We start from the raw sequence: 24113 nt of genomic DNA, 5'->3' as shown, positions 1-24113 counted from the left end.
AGTATGCAAAAATTCAACTCTTATGAGATGATGCTCAATAGTTTAACAGAATTATTTTTTTAAAATCTTGTTATTATTAGGCTTTTTAATTGTACTGATTTAGCAGGTCTAATTATGATCCTAATATACATTTAAGACTGTACAAACATCTTATTGATTTATCTATTGCTTATTCATATCATTTACACATTTTTTATTGGTCTGACTTTTGTTTAATGATTTGTATTGTATAAAACTAGCTCTCCTTTCCCCATAATCCATATAGCTTCTGTTTTATGATGTCTATTGAGTAATAATATTTTTAATTTTAATGTAGACAAATTTGCTGATATTTTATTTTATGGTATGTTGGAGTCTTGATAAAATAATTTTTTACCACAATAGCATAAAAATATCCTTTACATTTTTTTCCTAAACACTTAAAAATATAAATGTCCCTTGCTTTGCACAGTTCTGATATGCACAAATTTCAGTTATCATGGTTCAATTAAATAACACTCATCTCACAACAACATGGTTCAAATTTTAGTTATCAGTGTATATTAACTGTGAATAATTGCAAAGTACAAACTTCACTGTAGCTCTTTGGCCACAAAGCACTACATAAATAAAAGGTGCATACCATGATCAGTGTCATGGCATTTCTTTTAAAGTGTTTTGATGATTAGTCACTGCACATTTCTTATTCAGTTCAGGTGTAGACAGCAAAGCATGCAGTTATGTTTTGTTGTCTCCCTCCCGGTGATAAACCCAGATGGCATTTTAAAAGAATGAACAATCAAAAGAGGGAATTGACCAAAATTGATACAAATGCAATAAAGGAAAAGAAAAGTGATGACACTAGAAGTGAAACTCAAATTGAACAGAAATGGAGTATAGATGAAATAGCTGACATGGGAACATTGACATGTTCCATTTGAGAGATTCTAGAGAGGCAACCAGAGGAAGTTAGTGACAATGATCTCATCAGTATAAATGCAGAAGTGGTGCGGGATGACAAAATGATGTCCCAGAGGAAATGACACTAGTTAAAAAAAAAATTGTATTAAACAAGCCACTTGGAGATATTTCACAACCTTCAAAGTTCAAATGATAAAATGTTGGAAGCCATTCCAAATTTTTGGCAATTTACCAAGGCATAAGAAAGATGCATGCTCCTCATCACTGGATATGCACAATGCAAAGAAAGCAAAGCTCATTCAAGCTACTCTTGGTGTTTTTTTCTACAAAGAAATGAAACACTGTAATTCCTCAACATTCCTAATGTGTAAAACATCATATTAAATAAATTTTAGTTTTATTGTATTTCTTCTGTATATATTTATAAGCAACAGTAAGAGTTTTAATATTTTGGAAGAAGAAAAAGCTTAGAGGTCATGGAACATTCATAAGTTTCCCATTGATTAAGAAGATCATTTTTCAGTTTTAGCTTGCTCAGTCATCTTTATGGTCCTGCACTTCCATGCAAGCAAGGCCTGATTGTATAGCTTTTTATCTTTTATTCCTTATTCATTTAATATTGCTTTTTGGAATTGTATGAGTAGGAAATTATTACTTAAGTTCATTTATTTTCTTTTTCTAAAAATATAGATGTCCTAATGTCTTAGCACCATATATTGATACCCTCCTTCCTTACTAATTGATTAGTAATGTCATTTATTTTGTGTATCTCCTTTGCATTTAAGTGAGCCCTCTAATACACTTTAATGGTCATTATTTATCCCTACCCCCTACAACCTTATTTTCATTAAAATCTGTATACTAAATATTGATAATGCAAAGTAAAAGTGCCTCTTTTTAATCATGCTTCAGGAGCATCTTAGCTTCCTTTGATCTGCCTTCCTTTGATTAAATTAAAAATTTAATAATAGTGTAATAAATTCTTTCAGATTTGTACTCTGTAGAATGAGACTATTTTCTAACATCTACATGCATTTAGATATTATCGTTCAGATGAATCGAAACTTTTATCATAACATGGTAACTCCTTTATCCACAACAATGACTTTTTTCCCTAAAATCTGTCTTATCTGATATTAATTTGCCTTTCCCAGGTTTCCTTGTGTTGGTATTTTCCTGGTATATCTTTTCTCTATTTCAAAGTTTTTATATATTTATGCTTAAAGGTGTTTTTAAAACACCATGTAATGATTTTATCTTACTTTTTTACTGTGATGTGATAATCTCTATTCTTTTACTACCAAGTTTAAATGCCTTCACTTATGTAACTACTGACATATTTGGATTTGCTTTGTTATCTTATCTTTTGCATTTTCTTTGTCTTGCATATTATATATTTGTTTTTCTTCCTGTATTCCTTTTCTGGGACTGACTTAGGCTTTTGTTTTCCCTATTTTACTTTTTTTTTACTGGTTTGGAAGTTAAAGCTTTATGTCTCTCCTTTAATCACTTCCCTTGAAATATTACCATGCATATTTAATCAACTTTACCATGCATATCTTACCTCACCTTACTTTAATTCTAATTATACCCTCCTGATAATCAAGTAAATGTTCCCCATCATATTTTATTTCATGTATTATGTATGTACATATATATGAAGTGTTGAAATTTACCATTTTAACCATTTGTACATTTACATTGTTGCGCAACCATTACTACCACCAATCTACAGAGCTTTTTTTCCCTCTTGCCAAAAAGAAATTAGTCATTAAATAGTAACTCCTCATTCCTCTCTCTTGCCAGCACCAGGAAACTGCCATTCTACTTTTTGTCTCTGTGATTTGATACTCTAGGCTTCCTCTAAGTGGACTTATACAGTATCTGTCCTTTAGTAAATGGCTTATATTACTTACCATAAAGTCTACAAGGTTTATCCTTATTTTAAAATGTGTCAGAGTTTCCATTCTTTTAATATTGACTAATACTTAATTTTATATATTTATATACCACATTTTATTTATCTACTCAGCTGTCTTGGATACTTGGGTTGTCTCCATCATTTGGCTATTGTGAGTAATGCTTCTATGAACATGGGCATGCAACTATCTGTTTGAGTCTCTGCATTCAAAACTTCTGGACATACACCAAGAATTTGAATTTCTGGATCATATGGTGCTTCTATTTTTAATTTTGTGAGGAATAATCCTGCTGTTTTCCATATTGGCTGCACAATTTTACATTCCCACCAGCAATTTCCTAGAAAAAAATATGTATGAATGAACAGCAGAGTAGAATACAATAGATATTTCAAAAAAGTACAAATATAGAGAATATAAAACAATGTTTTCCAAGTGTGGAAACTGTGTCATCTGGAGTTACCTTTTTAAATGCATTTTTCTTCCATATCACAGACAGAAAATGAAATTTTGAGACACGATCTGGTAATGTTCATTTTATGTATGTCTATATTTTGAGAATCGCTTTTCAAAAGGAGAAGATGCTATGTTCACTCTTGGGTTTAAAAGCAGGTTTTATGAAATTGAGCTTGTTCATAGCCTAAGTATCTAGTGGAGAGAAAATAATTGAGTACTAGTTTCCCAGAAAGGAAGAAATAGAAAGTGTCTTAAATATAAGTGGTAGAGTTATTCTTGAAGGGCAAGATGCCTATGTAACCTACCTTTCCTTTAACTTACTATAATAAACTTCTTAGAAAAAGATATGAGTGAAATGGGTTATTAAAATAAGTAAAAATAACATGTTGAATTATGAGCTACTAAAAGTAAATCTGGAAAAATGGTGGGAAGAATACTGCACATACGTTATTAACAAAAAAAAAGTCTTCTTGACTTTAACAAAGAAAATATGTTTGAAAGCAATGGCATAGTGATTACTAATTGGAATTAATAAATCAACAAGATTGCTTTAAGAAAAGGGGAGCTGTGATAAACATGGTAACCAAATTCTGAATTTGTCACCATCATCTAATGTCATTTCCAAATACAACTGACACTTGAACAAAACGGATTTGAACCACCTGGGTCCATTGACATGTATTATAGTACAATACTGATAAATACAGTACAGCACTGTAAATGAATTTTATCTTCCTTTTTAACAACACTTTCTTTTCTCTAGCTTACTTTAAGAACAATGTATGTGATACAAATTACATATAAAATACATGTTAATCAAACATTTGTGTTATCAGTAAGACTTCTGTCAAAAGTAGGCTATTAGTAATTCAGTTTTGGGAGAGTCAGAAATTACACCCAGAATTTTTACTACATGTGTGGGAGGCGGAGTGCCCTAATCCCATGTTGTTCAAGGGTCAACTGTAAAAGGAATGAATACTAGCGTTGTGTTTTTCTTATATTTATGATCTCCTTATGTCCACTGCATGACTGGTCTTACACTCAAATTTTATATATTCTAAGTGCCAGGCACTTTATAAGGTGTTCTACATTACTACACAAACCTCTGAAGAATGAACCTAAGGCCTAAGCAAAATATATCTACTTCCTTAAAGAGCATACATTAACTGGAGGAAAAAGAAAAATACCTACCATATTGGTAAAAGCATGCCAATTAATTTTGGAACCATTTAAATAACACAGATGTGAATTTCGTTTACTTAGGTTTTGAATATACAGCATATGCTGATTTTTAAATCTAAACACTGTAAGAGCAGCTGCAAAGTGATGAAAGTGATCACATCATGTTAGGCTTAATCAGAGTAGCTCTTGAGACAGTAATGGAGTTGATATGCTGAAAGAAACAGCTGGCTTTGTTTTGCGTTATAATTCCCAGCAATATGGATGAAACCCAGCTGCTGATAATTCTGATTAATTATGTATCAAACCACAGTTTTCTTTTTTTCTGTAAGAGTTGAACATAAAGTTTCCAAGGTTTTTCTTATTTTCTTTTTTAAGATATTAGGGACAGATACTTTCCATAGAATTTGATTTCATACATGAAATTATACAGACACTGATTTAGGATGTGATGAAACCACTCCAGCCACAGCATCTGAGTTGCATAGTGGTAAATTTTGACCTTGTCAGGGAAAGACAGTTGAATTATGAATCAGCTCCTGTGAAAAATGATATATCTCCAATATTAGATTAATTTCCTGTAAACTTTACTATTCCACATTACCAAACCTTGTAAATGTCATCTTTATCCATCATCTTGAGGTATTTTGATGTTGCTTGTATAGTAATTTTGATTTCATTTTTAGCTTTTCTAAAAAGACAGTTATTTCCCTATTAAATCACATTCTACATTTTTATTACAAATCTCTTACAAAGACATATCATATCCCTTTGAAAAATTAATATTTGTTTAGTTTCCATGCACAGTAGGTAATGGATGAATAACATCCATTAGAGAGTTAGAGAATAAATATTGAACTTAATATATTTTTCTACAATACAGAAATAAACTATCACTAACATAGGAGTTAATTCATTCCATCAATGTGTTTTTGCAGAATTTGAAATTGCTAAACACCTAGGTTTATAAAGACTTCATTAAGCTGTAAAGAATACCACACAAGTCTTAAGAAACCCAGTGTTCTTAATCTGAGTCAACTAAACCACTCTTATTACCATTAATGAGATACAGCTAATCTTTAAACAATGCAGGTTTAAACCGTGCAGGTCCACTTATACATTTGTTCTTTTTTTTTTGATAAATACAGAACAGTACTGGGGCCTGGGTGGCTCAAGCAGTTATATGCCTGCCTTCGGCTCAGGTCATAATCCCGGGGTCCTATCAATAGGGCCGCAGGTTGGATTCCCTGTTCCACGGGGAGTATGCTTGTCCCTCTTCCTGTGTTTGCTCTCTCTCTCTCTCTCTCTCAAATAAATAAATAAAATCTTTAAAAAAATACAGCACAATACTGTAAATATATTTTCTCTTCCTTGTGATTTTCTTGATAACATTTTCTTTAGCTTACTTTAACCATACAGTGTACTACATATATGACATATGAAATTCAGGTGAAATTACTGTTTATGTTATCAGTAAGGCTTCTGAAGGTCAACAGTAGGCTATTAGCAGTCAAGATTTTGGGATAGTCAAAAATTATATGTAGATTTTCATCACTGCATGAGGGGGCCTGGTGCCCCTGGTCCTTGCATTGTTCAAAGGTCAACCCTATTCAATTTCAATAGACCTTTCTTTAGTGGTTCACGAAAAAATATGAAAAAAAAAAGTTATCTGTTTCAAAAGTCACTTCTAGTTCAGGTGTTCCATAATGCTATAAGTTTATTATGTTTAACAGACAAAGAATGCTTATGTCTGCATATCTGAAGTTTATGCATAAGCATATATAAATTCAGAGTAAATGCATCAATTCATTATTTATTTATTGAGTAGCTATTAAATGGAAAAAAAATCCTGTACATTACATACAGTATTAATTGTAGATGTGGAAAAACTGCAAAAATTAGCACAACGTTTTGCAATATCAGTTGACAGAGTTGATTTCTCCACTGCTTGAATCTGAGCTGGCTTTGCGATATGCTTTGACCTATTATTGCAACAGTGACCCTGTGTCAGTTCTGACACTAGGCCTCCAGAAGCCTTGCAGCTTTCACTTTTGCTCTCTTGGAACACTGAACTGCTAGGCCAAAGTTACAAGCCAAGTCAACTGTCAACAAGCCAGTTAGTTTGCTAGATTTTAAAAGACAGCCAGCCAAGCCTGAAAGTAAACTGTAGATGCATGAATGAGCCCAGTGAAGAAGCAGATAAACTATCCAGGTAAGCCTAGACCCCATTCGTCAACTTATGGAATTGTGAGCTCAATAAATGTTGCTTGTTTGAAGCAACAAATGTTTGGAGCAGTCCATTCTGGATTAATAAATAACCAGTGTAGGATTAACATTTATGGGTTTTTATCATGTGTCAAGTATCATTAGTTTAGACAAATAATATAGATTATTTTACTATTGTCCTCACTTCAATCTCTGAAATAAAATTATGTTTACCCTCAGTCTATAGACGAGGAGCACAAAGCATAGTTCACTTAACCTGCTCAACGTCACAGAGCTTGTATGCTGTGGAGATATGATTTTCACCTTGTCATTTTGACATTAATAGCTGAAATCATGGGCAATAATTCTCTGTTCTTAAACAAAACACAGCTAGAGTTCTCTTTCTCTTTTTTTTTTTTTTTAAAGATTTTACTTATTTATTCATGAGAGACACAGAGAGAGAGAGGCAGAGACACAGGCAGAGAGAGAAGCAGGCTCCATGCAGGAAGCCCAGTGTGGGACTTGATCCCGGGACTCCAGGATCATGCCCTAAGCCAAAGGCAGACACTCAACTGCGGAGCCACCCAGGTGTCCCCACAGCTGGAGTTTTCTCATGTGTTTCATCTATAATGATATAGTTGTCTGAAAACATGAATACCTACATATATATTAGTTTATGTTATTACCTGTCCCCTTTGTAGAAAAATCAACCTATATGTTCTCCAATTTAAAATACTAGGAAAGTTAATGTAGCACTCTTGTCTAGAAGTTGACCATATTGCTACCAGAGTTCCTGTTCTTGAATTCCTTGTTACATGAATGCTTGAAGCAGTGTATTTGCTACTGCTGCCAGAGCTCTGAAGTCAACTTGCTTGTCACTATCTCCTCCAGTTGAAGAAGGGAGATTTATCCCTCATTTTTCAAGTTATATATCAAGGTACAGTTCAATAGCAATGGCTGACTGATTGCTTAGTGCTTTGAAATGATATCATTTGAACTATAAATTGGTTAAAGATGAATTATTCTTTTGAGGTCTGGCTTCAGATATTTTTTTTCCTATGTGAATATATATTTTGAATAATAGCAATGGATTTACCAATCTTCTCTAGAAAATTTTTGAATGTTAGGGACTTATTATACATGTGTATATATACATATACATGTATAAACATGTATGACTATTCATATGTTTTTATATATGCACATGTCTTTATTTTAATCTTCTTTATAATGGAAATAATATTTCAAAGACAAATACTATAAATTTAATAAGTTTATAAAATAAAGAACATTTTTCATAATTAAACGGGCAAGATTTTTCTTAAAATAGTTTCAGAAGAAGGTGATTTTTTACCAAAAATATGGAGAAAAGTCACAGTAATGACAAGTAAAAGGAATGCTGCATTTTTTGTTGTAAAACAATAAGCAGATTTTTAAATTTATTTAATTTTCTTATTAAGCTATTATGCAGCATTGCATGTTTCAAACCCATTTAAGTGGGCAAAAATATATGAATATGCTGAAAATTGGTTAAAATATAATTTTTTAAAATCATAATCAGAAACAATGAAAGTGAGAGACAAAAAATACCTTGGCCAGTATAAGGGTAATCTAACTGACCACATGGTTTTACCAAAGGGAGATTTAGTTATTGCTTTATTCAGAACTGTCTACATTGACTAATTAAGTGTATGGTATTACACTGAATTAGTTGTAAAATTTGCAAAACTCTTCTTCATGCTTCATTTGCATTGAACTGAAATCCATAAAACACATTTGCAAATTTGACCAATAATTATCCTTTGACCAAAGCAAATACATTGTTGCAAAAACAAATCTAAGACAAAAGAAAACTATTGGATGATATAAATCTAAGGATTTGGAACTACTTAAAATGAAATTCAGAAATTGTAATTTTGCCAAAGTCTTCTGGTGAAATAATTAAATTTGTCTTTATCTGAATTGACTGGGCAGTTTTCTAGACAAAGTAAAATTTGTCAGATAATTGATAACATATTATGCCATCACCAGCTCTTGTATTAGTGATTGGCTTTTGGGAAGCCATCGGGTGGCAAAAGACCTCAGATCTAAATGAGATTATCTCCAAATTTTCTTTTCTTACAAGAATTTATAGAGGGTCTCTATATGTTCATACTGAAATGAGCCTATTGGAATCCTTTCAAGAACAACAGTCTGACTACCTTTCTATTCCCTCTCCCATCAAAATAAATAAATAAATAAATTAATTAATTAATTAATTTATTTTAGCCAAAGGGATGAGGGCAAGCTATCTTTCAGTTGACAGTGGAAAACATATTTGGATTTAGAAAATAACAAATTTTTAAAAATTGTGCAAAACTAGAAGCCTATTTCTAATTTTTACCTGATGCACCATTGCTACATACTGACTAAAGATGGGGCATTGCAGCAGATGACTTTTAATGAGGGCCTCTTGTCCTTTAGGGCCTCTCTCTAAATGGTCTCTCATCATTTATTCATCTACACTGCACTTTACAGAATACTACTGGCTGAAACTACAGAACTAACTCCAAAAAGAGCCACCCAGAAAAGCCCTTCCTGATTTCCTGCAAGTAATGCCAAGATAGGAAGTCCTAATTTTCAGATAATTTTTTATGCTGCAATAGTAACTGGAACAAAAAACATTTTGCTTATTTAAAATATATATTAGTCTGGTTCTATTCCAATAAATGTCATAGATATTGTGAGCTCTTCAATATATAATATACCACTCACTAATGGATAATAGTTCTTGTTATAAACACTTAATTTTAAATAACTCTGTATTCTTATCTCTTTTTAATAATACTTGAATGCAGTAATATTTACTCAGCTTTTTGCATATTTAGAGTTCCATGGTTTAATTTACATTGAGATTCTCTAATACAATTTGTCATATTATATCCATGTTTTCAGGTTATATTTCTCTAAAGTTCTAAAAAAGCTAATTAATAATTACCTAAGAGATTATCACACAAAACATGGTGGTAGAGTAGGAGGACCCTAGGCTAGCATGAATACATCTAGTTAACTATCAAATCAGAAATTAACCTGAAGACTGTCAGAGAACACTACAAGTAAAGATAGAGAAAAGGTCACACTAAGAAGGTAGGAAGTGGAGAGATGCAGCTTGGGAGAGAAACAGAGCTTGAACACTAGGATGGGGTGAGAGACATGGTTATGGAGAAGAGCAAGAGACAGACTAGCAAATAGGGAAGCACATAGAAAAAAACTAATCCACATAGCAACTAGCCTGGAAAGCAGGAGGCTGAGTTTTTTGAGTTCTTATAACCAGTGGGGCTTAAATCCTGGAGTTTTAAGGGTTAGCACACTTGGCATGGCTAGAACATGGAGGGCATTGGGGCTACTCTTGGAGAGAAGGCAGGGCAAGCAACCCACAGACATACAGCATGGAAAGAGCAATCTGAAGAGTGTGTTGGACATGCAGTAGGAAGGTATTTGCTCATCTGAGTGTATCCTAGAGAGGCAGCATTCATAGAGAGACCTCTCTGGGAACAAAGGAACTGGTAGTCACCCCTTCCCTTCCTGCTCCTCAGCACAAACAAAGAGCCACTGATAGGAACCAGTGCAGTACCAACACTAACTTTCTTACACCAAATTCCACTACCGCTAGTCATACTTGCCTCAGTCCCAGCCCAGTGAGCCCCCTCCCCTAGAAGACAGGCCCAAACTGCTGCAACACTTTGTCTCCCAACCCAAAAGTTTTAGAGAGCCTTGGTTCCAGCAATAATGGTGACAGGTCTCATTTCATAAGCAGACCAGAGCATACCTAGTTAAAATTTGCCACTTTCAGGCCAGGGACCAAACACTTCCCACAACAGACAAAGGGAGCCTCTGTAGACAGCCAGCTTTGGATAAAATATCCAGGACACACAAGCAGACTGCATGCAGCACACATTGGAGACACTGTCTGAAGCAGCAGACCCTGGGGAACAGAGATCACTACATGACAAAGCAGGACTTCTTCTTCATAAGGCCATTACCCTTAAGAACAGGATATGTAGTTCACTTTCCTAACACATAGAAACAGAGATTGAGAGTAAATGAGAAGACAGAGAAATTTGTCCCAAATGAAAAAAACAGGACAAAGCCATGGCTGAAGATCTAAGCAAAACAAATATAAGTAGCATGCCTGATGGAGTATTTAAAGCAATGATCATAAGGGTACTCATTTGAATTGAGAAAGAGTGGAAGGTACTGGTGAGACACTTAACACAGAGATATAAAAGAACCAATCAGAGATGAAGAATGCAATACATGAGATTAGAAATATGCTTATGTAAATGAACAGCATGCTGGAAGAAGCAGAGGAACAAGTTAATGACTTATAAGACAGAGTTATGGAAAGAAATCAAGCTGAACAAAAGAGAGAAAAAAGAATTATGGAAAACATGAATAGAATTAGAAAACTCAGTGACTCCATCAAACACAATAACATTTATATTATAGGAGTTCCAGGTGAAGAAGAGAGAGGAAAGGGGGAAGAAAATTTATTTGAAGACATAATAGCTGAAAACTTTCTTAATCTGGAGAAGGAAACAGATAACCAGATATAGGAGGCACAGAGAACGCCCAACAAAATGAACAAAATCAAATCCAAACCAAGACATACTGTAATTAAATTAGCAAAATATGGTGATAAAAAATTTAAAAGCACTAAGATAAAAGTAGACAGTAAATACAAGAGGAACCTCATAAGGCTATCAGAGAATTTATCAGCAGAAACATTCCACACCAGAAAGGATTGGGATAATATTTTGAAAGTGCTGAAAGGGAAAAATATACAGCCAAGAATACTGTGTCCAGCAAGGCCATTCAGAATAGGAGAGGTAAAGAGTTTCCCAGACAAACAAAAACTAGAGGAGTTCATGGTCACTAAACCAGCCCTTCATGGAATATTGCAGAAGACTCTGAGTGGAAGGGAAAGACCCTAGTGACAGTATCCAGTTAGGAAACACAGAAGCAGTAAACATGAATACTCCTGGGGACGCCTGGGTGGCTCAGGTGGGTAAGTATTTGACCTTTGGTTTTAGCTCAGTTCATGATCTGAGGGTTGTAAGATTTAGCCCTGCATCAGGCTCCATGCTGCTCATGGAGTGTGCTTAAGATTCTCTCTCTCTCTCTCTCTCTCTCTCCTTCAGCTCCTCCCTCCCTCACTTGTGCTCTCCCACCCCCTCTTTCTCTCTCTCTCTCTCTCTCAAAAAAAAGAAAGAAAAGAAAAGAAAAGAAAAGAAAAGAAAAGAAAGAAAGAAAGAAAGAAAGAAAGAAAGAAAGAAAGAAAGAAAAAGAAAAAAGAAAAAAAAAACATTCACCATGATTAAGTGGGACCTATTTCTGGATTACAAGTGTGGTTCAATATCTGCAAATCAATCAATATGATACATTCCATTAGGGACAGAAAGGATAAGAACAATATTATTTCAGTAGATGCAGAAAAAGCATTTGACAAAGCACAACTATCATTCATGATCAAAGCCCTCAACAAATATCTAAACATAATAAAGGCCATATAGGAAAAGCCTACAGCTGACATCATCCTCAATGGAAAAAACTGAGAGCTTTTCTCCTATGGTCAGGAACAGCACAAGGATGTCTACTTTCACCACTTCTTTTCAACATAGTACTAGAGATCCTAGACATAGCAATCAGAAAAGAAAAAGAAATAAAGGATATCCAAATTCATAAGGAAGAATTAAAACTTTCATTATTTGCAGATGACATTCTGTATATGTAAAACTAGTATTATGCTATAAAACTGCTAAAACTGATAAAAATTCAGTAAAGTTGCAGGATACAAAATCATTGTACAGAAGTCTGTTGTATACCTATACACCATAATGAAGCAGTAGAAAGAGAAATAAAAAAAAACAACCCTTTTATAATTTCACTAAGAATAGTAAAATACTTAGAAATAAACCTAAACAAAGAGGTAAAAGAACTGTACTCTGAATAGCAAACACTGTTGAAAGTAATTGAAGAAACAAAGAAATAGATAGTCTTAGTCTCTGCTCATGGATTGCAAGAACAAATATTGTTAATGTGTCTATACTACCCAAAGCAATCTACACATTTAATGAAATCCTTATTAAAATACCAACAACACTTTTCACAGAATTAGAAGAAACAATCTTAAATTTATTGGAGCCACAAAAGATCCGGAATAGCAAAAGCAATCTTGAAAAAGAAAAGCAAAGAGGCATCACAATTCTGGATTTCAAGTTTTATTGCAAAGGTGTAGTAATTAAAACAGTATGGTACTGGCACAAAAATGGACACATAGATTGATGGAACAGAATGGAAAACTCAGAAATAAACCGACAATTATATGGTCAGTTAATCTTCAACAAAGCAGGAAAGAACATCCAATGGGAAAGGACAGTCTCTTTAACAAATAGTGTTGGGAAAACTGGACAGCAACATGCAAAAGAATGAAACAGGATCACTTTCTTATACCATACACAAAAATAAATTCAAAAATAAATTAAAGACCTAAATGTGAGACCTGAAACCATAAGAATCCTAAGAGAGAACACAGGCAGTAGTTTCTCTGACATTGGCTGAAACCAATTTTTTCTAGATAAGTCTCCAAAGGCAAGGGAAACAAAAGCAAAAATAAACTGCTGGAACTTTATCAAAATAAAAATCTTTTGCACAGTGAAGGAAATAATTACAAAACTAAAAGGCAACCTACAGAATGGGAGAAGATATTTGCAAGTGACATATCATAAAGAGGCACTATCCAAAATATATAAAGAACTGATACAATTCAACAAACAAAAAGCAAATAATCCACAATTAAAAATGGCAGAATACATGAACAGATATTTTTCCAAGGAAGACATACAGATGGCCAACAGACACATGAAAAGATGCTCAACATCACTCATCATCTGGGAAATGCAAATCAAAACTACAGTGAGCTATCATCTCATACCTGTCAGAATGGCTAAAATCAACAACACAAGAAACAACAGGTGTTGTTGAGGATGTTGTAAAAAAAATAACCCTCATAGTGATGAATCACTGAATCCTACACCTAAAACTAATTTTACACTCTGCTAACTAACTGGGATTTAAATAAACATTTGGAAGAAAAAAAAGACACAAGGCATTGTGATTGTAGGTGTAGAAACATAAGAAAAAAAAATAAAGTGTAAGCCTAAGAAAAAAAAGGGAACCCTCAAACACTCTTGGTGGGGATGCAAATAGGTGCAGCTCATGTGGAAAACTGTATGGAAGGTCCTCAAAAAGTTAAAAATAGAACTACCCTGCAATTCAGGAACCACACTACTGAGTATTTAGCCAAAGGATACAAGAACACTAATTCATTATGGAGAATCTCCCCGTCTAGGCAGTAGTTCATGGGTGTGTGACCAGTGTTGTATCATAGGACCCCTCACTCACATGCTTGGGATTTAATGCTCTTTGGTTGTGGTCTTAACATGCTCAATAATTTTATTTTTTAATTATATTTGGTAATTGACATATAATAGGAGAATGCAGGATGCACTGGTAGCCTGGAACATGGACTCACACTTGGTCTTATCTTGGGGCCACCCCTTGCCTCTCCCCAGTCTTCCCCCCAGTGACTTAAGCCTCTCTTCCCCCTGTCCTCTGCAAGTCTGGGCATTGCTATGGGAGGGTCAGTTAAGTCAGCCCATTAGCCTGGTCACAGAGTAGGCTCTAGGCACCTGCAAAGGTCTGAATTCTCCATGAATATTCCTGTGCTGAAGGAACATGCATGGCATTAACAGCCAATTGCAAAACATCATGACTGATTATGAAAGATATCACAAAAGAATGGAAGAAGCATATTTCATTCCTTTTGAACCCAAGGCCCTGCATTTTTATTTTGCAGTGGGCCTCACAAATGATGTAGCAGTTCTTGCTCCCATCCATCGCATGGTTTTTCTTTTCTTGTTCTTTCTACTTCTATCCCTCTAGCATGGCTTCAGAAACTAATCTAGAAGTGGTGATTATTTTTGAACATTGTAATCTCACAAGAACCCAACGGAGCACAAAACATCTAGAAAACATTCCTGAGTTGGGAAACAAACAAACAAACAAAAACAAAAACAAAAACAAAACAGAAAAAAAAAAACCCAATGTGAATAAATTATCCAACCATAATAATTGGGTTCAATGCCTTTTGACTTTATTAGGAGTTTTATCTCACTTGATCCCCACAGCTAAGTACTCAAATACAAGATGGGGCTATTTTTACATCTGCACCCTACCTGGGTTAGCAAGTCCCTGGTGCTACTGTACTCAGAACTACCACTTGCAGCTACGTATAAATGCTCAGGACCAATTCAATGGCTAATATCAAGGGACACTGTGGCAATCATTGTTCTCTTCATAAGATTAAATGCTCTCTGTAAGATTTCATGAACACAAGTCCTTCAGACAACTTAAGAATAGGAGGAGGGTATTTTTTTGTTCATTTAAATTAAGAAATATTAATTGGGTAAAAGAATTTTACCTTTATTGAAAAAAATGTATGTTTTGAGTGACCAAATCTTCCTAAATTACCTGGTTTTGCTTCGCCCTCAACCCTCGGTTTTAACACTGAGTCCTGTGTCCAAGGAAACTATTCAATCTCAGGCAAACTAGGACCATTGCTCACCACATGTGTACTGGCCCCTCAGCAAGGTCTGCATATAGTTATTGTAGGATAATAATACCTGTTAATAACATAGGAAGAACCAGAGGCAAAGAAGGAAGCTTCATGCAGCATGTGAATATATTTGTAGCAGAGAAAATGAATAGGAAAGGGGTAATTGAAGTAGATCCCAGAAATTGACGAAGGGTGAAATTCAGGAGTAAACAACAAGATATTAATTAGTTGTTCATTGTATGATGATGTATGGAAGGACAGCATTATTCTACAAAACTACACTGAAGCACAGCAATAAGCTCCAAATAACTGGTGATTTTAAGAACATCACAATACTGGACCTTTGTAGAACTTTGGAGATGGGGACGCCTGGGTGGCTCAGTGGTTAAGCATCTGCCTTTGGCTCAGGGTGTGATCCCAAAGTCCCAGGATCAAGTCCCACATCGAGCTTCCTGCATGGAATATATTTCTCCCCCTGCCTCTCTCTCTCTGTATCTCTCATGAATAAATAAATAAAATCGTAAAAAAAAAAAAAAAAAAAAAAAGGAACTTGGAAATGATGTAGTACTTGGATAAAACAAAAATGCAGTGCCAGAGAGGTGTGATTGTCTTTAATTGCAGAACTACTTTTAGGCCATATTATTTGGAAAGCAATGTTAGTTTCACATTCATGATCTTTAGTTATAGCTGAAGGTATGGATAACAAGATTTTTAGCAGTAGCATCTTTGAATAAAACAACAAATAATGTGTTTTGTGGTTCATTAACCATGCTAATACATACATATTTTGCCTGTTAATTTGAATAACAGATTAGAGTTCACTGTGCATTTTCAGCAGAGTTTACTGATTTATTTTTAAGTAATCTGATCAGGAAATAAAAGCAAGTTTTGATTATGGTATCCAGCCCTACTACAAATGCATTCCTTGAACCTCCACACCTTTATAAAACACCAGATTTTGCTTAGAATTTTTCTCAGGTAGTTGTTTTGTCTCGTTTTGCTTTTTTTAATTTCTAAAGTTCCATACTGATCAGCATGATTTGTGTCAAAATTATGACAATTACTTACCAATAAATTATTTAAAAATCTGCAAAGCAATTTCTCATTATTATCCTAATCATTACTTCAAACAATTTCAATTTGCCCTCAAATATTATTAATCATAAACTTTATTTTTGTTTTAATTTGGTCTTCTTTTTGTCTAGTTCTAACTACTAATAAAAGAAAGATAAATAAATCAAACAAACATGAATTCAGAAAATCAAATAAATTAAAGCATGAGCCCAAGGAAAACTTCTTCCAAGCACCACTTAAAGCCACTTCTAGGAAAAGGCTAACAAGTGGCGTGAAAACCTCCTTTACTTTTTGCCCAACTACATTCATCTACAGGCAGTGTTTGGAATTCTACTGCAGGCAGGAAGTGGAAGACAACGATATTCTAGGAAGAGGGCAATTTACCTAGGGGAATGTAGACTGGCAGCAGAATTACCTTGATGAGAAGGAAACAACAGAATTCAACTTTCTCCCATCCACTTGTGCAGAGAGCTCAAGTCATTATTTCTTTGAACTCTACTAGCCATTTCCAAGTCCTCCCTCAACTGTCATTGAATTTCATTCCTACATGGTTTGGCAGCAATGCCAGCAACCACAGAGACGGTAGTGGCTGCAGTGTGGGCACTGGTTCCACTCCCTCTCATCCACTTCTCCAGGGTGCTTCTCCATCATGTGTAATTCAGTTGCATGTGAATGAACACAGTGTTGCTTAGTGGACTGGTTAGCAATAAAATGAACCAGAGAACTAACCACATGATTCCACAAACATTGCATGTGTTATTAGTTGAATAAAAGTCATTCTCTTGGGGATCCCTGGGTGGCGCAGCGGTTTAGCGCCTGCCTTTGGCCCAGGGCGCGATCCTGGAGATGCGGGATCGAATCCCACATCGGGCTCCCAGTGCATGGAGCCTGCTTGTGTCTCTGCCTCTCTCTCTCTCTCTCTCTCTCTCTGTGACTATCATGAATAAAATAAAAAGGTAAAGAAAAACTTAAAAAAAAAGTCATTCTCTTTACAGTTTTTTTATTATTTTGACCTATAATTATTAGGTATGAACTTAAATATGTCTCTGATATGGTATAAGCTATGATTAAAGCAATATCCCCTCTGTAGTTCTATATATTTAAAATATTTCTATAGCTTTTAAAAATATATTTCTATATACTGTTTTATATGTTTTTGGATTTGTTGGGAAATATAGCTATCTCCTCTTCCTAAATTTAGTACTAAACTTTATAGTGAGCTTTAATTTAAGTATTTTACATTTTGAGATTTCCTATTTCTTTTACTCCATACTAGTATTTATTCATTTCCCAGAGCATTCCTTTATACTTGTTCACAGATATCCTCAGAAAAGCATTATAATATGTGAAGGTGTCCCAGCATCGTGGTTCTTACTATTAAATTGAGAAAGTTAATGTTGTTTATGTAGACAAGGCATCATATTTAATAAGTTTTTTTGGTAACAATAAACTAAGGTCATCAAACAAAGGAATACATATACCTGCAGAAATGAACTTTTAGATGCTATCAAAAAATAAATAGGGACTTGCTTGTAGCCTGCAATATTAAAGGAAAGAGAAATAATGGAGGATTACTTTAGGTCACTGAATTATGTGCTGATATTGCAGTAGTGACAAAAACAAAAAAACAAATAAATAATGTTTGTCCTGAAATTTAATATTAAATATATACAAGATAATGAAATTCAATATTATTAAGAGACGTAAGTTTCCATGAAGCATAACCTTACAGCCTGTTTTAGGTTTTAAAGATGTATATTATATAACTCATAATGTCATGGAGACTTAAGTTCTTGTTTTAGTTAAAAATTAAACAGCAAATGATATGCTGCAGGCGATCCTATTCTTCAAGAAGTCATCCTTTTATTTAATACCCTTCTAAACTCTAATAAGATTTAGTTTGTCATGATTTCTTCAGAACTTTTCATCAATGAAAATTCATGTGGATTAGTATTTAAATAAAACATTTACCTACATATGGAAACTTCTATACTTTCCCAACGATACAAATTCGATGAATAGAATCATCAAAATACCATTGTCCTTATATCCATATATTTTTCTACAACCACAGGAAACTAAAAAGAAATAATGGAACATTTTTAATATATATGAAAATGACTATTACGTAGAGAAAAATGTGATCACCGGTATCTTGCCTTCATTGTTAATTCTTCTTTGCTTATTATGAAAACATTGAAAATCAATGAATAGAGCAAATAATCACTAGTGCTATTCATGAAATAATTTAGGTTCCCTGCCTCTCTGACACAGGGAAGGATTATACTTTTCCATATTCATTGAAGTAAGTCATGTGACAAGTTCTGGCCAATGATTTGAAGCCACCTATTTTAATTTGCTAGTGAGAGATATTCCAGCTATATTGTATATTGTGTCGCCCACTAGTTACATGTTATGGGTTTTGTCCTCTCTCAAATTTATAATTTGAAGTCCCAAAACCTTAGAACTCAGAATGTGACTTTATTTAGAGATAGGATCCTGGCAGAGGTAATCAAGCTAAATTGAGCTCATTAGGGTGGACCCTAATCTAATATGACTTATAAAAAGGGGACATTTGAGCACAGTGACACAGAGCAAAGATGATCTTAAGAGACATAGAGAACATAGCCATCCACAAGCCAAGGAGATGGGCCTGGAATATATCACATATATCTTATTAACGGATTTGAAGACTCACCATTTTTAAGATATTAGTTTTCTACAAATTGATCTATAGATTCAATGCAATCCAACAGTCAGTCAAAGCAAGCTCTCCGAAGAAACTGATAAGCTGATTTTAAAATTAATATAGAGGAGCACCTGGGTGGCTCAGTGGTTGAGCGCCTGACTTTGGCTCAGGTCATGATCCCAGAATCCTGGAATTTAGACCCATATCAGGCTTCCCAGGCAGCCTGCTTCTCCTTCTGCCTTATGTCTCTGCCTCTCATGAATTAATAAATAAAAATCTTTTTAAAATTAAATTAAATTAATATAGAAATACAAAGGATCCAGGTATCTGGGTGGCTTAGTCAGTTAAGCATCTGCCTTCCTCTCAGGCATGTTCTCAGGATCCTGGGACCATGCCCCACATTGGGCTCCCTGCAGACCAGGGAGTCTGCTTCTCCCTCTCCTGCTCCCCCTGCTGTGCGTGCTCTCTCTCTGCCAAGTAAATAAATAAAATCTTTAAAAATATATTGTAAAAAAGGAAATACAAAAAATTTAGAATAAGCAAAAGAACTTTAAAAAGAACTAAACTAATATTACTATTGGAATACATAAACAAGTCTCTAAAGCCAATAAGAAAATTAAAAATACAGTGAAAAATGGTAAAAAAAATAAATCAAATCCTTCACCAAAACAGATTTATGGATTACAAATAAAAGGATTACACATGAAAAGATACTCAATATCACTAACCATCATGGCAACGAAAATTAAAAACCAGTGGGAGATCACTTCACATCTATGAGAATGGATAAACATAAAGACTGGAACTTGAAAAGCTGTTAATAGGAGTAGAAAGTGATAAAAACCACTTGGAAAACAATTTATTGGTGTTTTTAAAAGTTAATCATATACCTGTAGTATATATCCTTTCAAAAAGAAGGAAAGCATATATTCATACAAAGACATACATAACTGTCCTTTGTAGCTTTATTTCTAACAGCCCCGTGCTGAAAATAGTCCAAATCTCCATTAACAGGTGAATGGATAAAAATCTTGTGGTATATCAATACAATGGGATACATCTCAGCAATAAAAAGAAATGAACTATTGCCACATTTAGCACTTGTGAATCTCAAAACAATTATGCTGCATGCAGGAAGCCTTCTAGAGAAAAAATATTGCACACTAAATGATTTAATTTATAAAAGATGTAAATTAATGTATAGGAAATATAAATTAATTTATAGTGACAGAAAGAAACTCAGTGGTTGCCTGATAAGAGGGAGAAGTAGCAAGAGAGGCAGGAGAGAGAGATTAAAACTGGCATGCAGAAAATTTAGGGTGATGGAGATGTTTATTACCTTGAGGATGGAGATGGCTTCATTGTTACATACACATTTCAAAGCATGTCAAGTTGCATAGTTTAATTATGTCCAGTTTATTAAACACCAATTATATCTACATAAAGGTACTAAAATTGTGTTAGGTGTCAAGTCTGAGAGAATTTAAGATATTATGAATAATGAGGTTTCTTCAGAGACCATGAAGGAGATTTGGGTGATGGTGGCTCTACGTTTTATGGTTAAAAATTATAAAATAATAAAATTAAATGTTGAGAATTTTCATGAGATTCTAGAGAATAAAAATTATTAATGTGAGGTGGCATTTTAAAACATGCTTTTTTCCCATTAGTACTAAGACATTCCATTTTAGGCATGAAAAAGACAGATTTTAGAATGCATCCAGGTAGAGGAATTTTTTGGATTTGTGTAGCAGTATGCACAACAGATGTTAAAGAACAGTTCATCTGACTGGAAGGGAAAGTCAGTGAGGGTAGGAGGAAATTGATAAACTGAGGGAGAAAAATACCAAGGGTGATGTACTGAGAGCACCGACAAAAACAAAGTGTGAGGGGCAGTGAGACGCTGGTAAAATTAGAAGGACTGCAGCTTGTAACAAGATTGTCAAATACTAACATTTTAGTTTCCAGTTATTGAGCAGTTCTGCATAAAACCTTTGCTCTCTGCATTTGTTTCATGCTGTGTTTTGGAAGTGTTGGAACAGAATCACATACATTTTAAATAACATCTGGAGTTGTGAGAAATATTAAGAAACACATTATTTCATGCCAAACACTCAAGTGAAAATGTGCTTACTGCTAGAGTGTACTAATGATTTCACTGTAATATAACAAAATTGAACTAGAAGACATTTGTAATTTCCTTGCATATGTCAGAAATAGAGAATATCAGGGGCACCTCAGTGGCTCAGTCAGTTAAGGGTCTGCCTCTTGATTTTTGGCTCTGGTCATGATCTCAGGGTTGTGAGATCAAGCCCCATGGTCAGTTTCCATACTCAGCAGAGAGTCTGCTTGAGATTCTCTCTCTTGCCCCCTGCCCCTCACCCTGCTCCTGTGTGCTCTCTCTCTCTCTCAAAATAAATAAATAAAATATTTAAAGAAAAAGAAATACAGAATTTCAAAAAAGAAAGACATAATGCTGCTTGTTCACCAGGACTCACAATTCAATATGGAAGGCAGAGATGTAAAGGTAATTTAAAATATTGAGAGCTTATGAAGATAGAATAATGTATAAACACAGAAAAAGGGCAGAGGGAATACAGAAAATTGCTTCAGGGACCTTATAGAGGAAATTACACCTGACCTGGGCTTTGAATGATAAATATGAATTTGCCAATTAGATAAAGACAATGGAAAATTATTTTGGACCAAAGAAATACTATGGGCAAGAATGGAGGGTAATCAAACCATCTGGAATCTAAAACTTTTATCTCCTAAAACACTGATATGGGCTAGAAAATATTCTATAATGTTAAGAACATAAGTGTATAATAAAGACAATCCATAATGTGTACATTTGAAAAAAATAATTTGATATTTCAAAAACAAGCTTTTCAAGAAACAGGTTACTTTTAAATATCAGTTTAAACCAAAAAAGTCTCCAAAGAACAAATAAAATACAAATACCAGCTAAAATTAGTTCGATAGTTCACTGGTTTCTTTTTGGCCAAAAACATAGGCTTATAAGGTGATATAACTTCAACTAAACTAAACTACAACTCTATACTCACTCTTAGTCACTGGGTTGGAGGCTGTATGAGGTGATGATCAGATCCGTAACAGAGAAGTGGATTAAAGAAGGAAGAAATGTATCTTCTTCTTTTGTAATAGACTGAAGTAGAGTTCCAACCATCAAGCAGCTTTTCTCTACACGGCCATTTAGGACAAGTTCTTTTTGCCTTGTTACACCACAGTCCCCTAGGGCACTGCTGTCATCATATGGTCAAAATGAAGTTGCTCTGTTTTCCAGCTGACTATAGGGGAGAGTGTGCAGAAGAGCCCTGCCGTTCTCTTTAGCCTATGCTTGCAAGGTCCCAGGTTATTTCTGCTCACATACCACTAGAAAGACTTCAGACACATACTACCACCCACTGCAAAAGAAAAAAAAAAAAAATGAGGTTGGCTACATGCCCAAAACAGAGCAGAAAACAGATTTCATGGACAATGAATAGTATCTGTCGCAGAGAACCAGCACCTCAAATTCTCTTTGGAGAATTCTCACTTCATTCATCTTAGTAGGGAGGAAATCTGATCTACTATGTACTTAATTCCATCCCTTCTAAGGACAAAAGTACACCACCCAGACTGCTAATCAGATGCACTAGTGCCAGACTTGCCTCTGTGGCTATTTGACACAGAGAATTGGCCTAAAGAGCGCACTGTCTGGGCATTAACGATAGTGTGGCTGCAAAGGGGAGCTCTGTGCCCTTTAGCTGAGCTGTGGTCATCAGAGATTTCAGTGGTAGCCAGTGCAGTGAGGCATAAAAACACACATGTATACACACAACACACCTTGAGGTGTGTGCTAAGGTATAGAGCGCAGGGATGACAACAAATGTTCTTATGTTCTCATCAAACGAGACCTATGGAGTGATTTGGTCCCTTGTTCCAGAAGGCTCCTGTCTTAGCCCTTTCAGCCTAACAAGATACCACAGCTCGGTCAGCTTATAAACAACGGAAACTTATTTCCCACAGTCTGGAGGCTGGGAAATCTAAGATCAAGGTGCCAGCAGATTCAGTGTCCAGTGAGAGCCTGCTTCCTGATTCACTGATGGCTGTTTTTTGCTGTGTTCTTATATGGCAAAGGGAGCTCTTTGGGGGTCTCTTTTGGGAGCACAATCCTATTCATGAGGGCCTGTCCTCATGGCCTGGTAATCTTGCCAAGGCCCCACCTCCAAACACCATCACATTAAGGGTTAAGTTTCAACATATGATTTTTTGGGGGACACATTCACAGCAGATCTTGGTGATTCTTTCACTATTGATCTTTTTAAAATTATTATTGAGATGTATTTTTCATAGATTAAAATAGATTAAAATGTACAAAATTTATGTGTACAGTTTGGTGAATTTTGAAAAAAATGAACACCAATTTAACCATCGCCCATGAATATATAAAATATTTTCATAATTGCTGAAAGATTATCATGTCCCTTTGTCCTCAGTACTCTCTCCCTTGAGGGAGACACCATTCTCCTTTATCACTATAGGTTAGCCTTGGTGATTTAAACATCATATGGATGGAACCATAAGGTATGTGTGTGTATATATATATATATATACACATATATACCTATGTGTTTGGCTTCTTTTGCCGAATCTAGTATTTTTAAGATTCATCCTTGTTATTACTAGAAGCAGTAATTCATATCTATTTTAGCACTGAGTAGTATTTTTTATATGAATATGTTACAATTCATTTTTTCATTTTCCCATTGATGTACATTTGTTTCCAGTGTGGCACTGTTATGAATTAATTCAAGGTGACCATTCATATATATACTTCTTTTTGTGGCCCTGTACTTTCCTTTTTTTTTTTTTTTTTTTTTTGAGTAAATACCTAGGAGAAGAATTGCTAGGCCAATATACCTCAATTAAATATCTTTTTGGCATAATCATCTTGAGTTGGATTTGATTGCTTAGAACCATGAATCCTTATTGATTCAAGGTATGTATTAGGTTATTCTAACATTTGAGC

General features: G+C 34.6%; 1 long non-coding RNA gene across 7 annotated transcripts in view; it reads right to left on the bottom strand.

Annotated features, from left to right (window-relative positions):
• The window catches only part of LOC140604740 (uncharacterized), a 357291-nt gene that overhangs the window by 87049 nt on the left and 246129 nt on the right, over positions 1–24113 (bottom strand). For all 7 annotated transcript variants that reach the window (XR_012007550.1, XR_012007552.1, XR_012007545.1 and 4 more), the window contains one exon: positions 22147–22506. This is a non-coding gene — a long non-coding RNA (uncharacterized lncRNA). The remainder of the gene's footprint in view (positions 1–22146; positions 22507–24113) is intronic.

Source organism: Canis lupus, chromosome 15, assembly GCF_048164855.1.
Source record: "Canis lupus baileyi chromosome 15, mCanLup2.hap1, whole genome shotgun sequence".
Taxonomy (NCBI): domain Eukaryota; kingdom Metazoa; phylum Chordata; class Mammalia; order Carnivora; family Canidae; genus Canis; species Canis lupus.
This window is presented reverse-complemented; position numbering and strand designations above follow the sequence as displayed.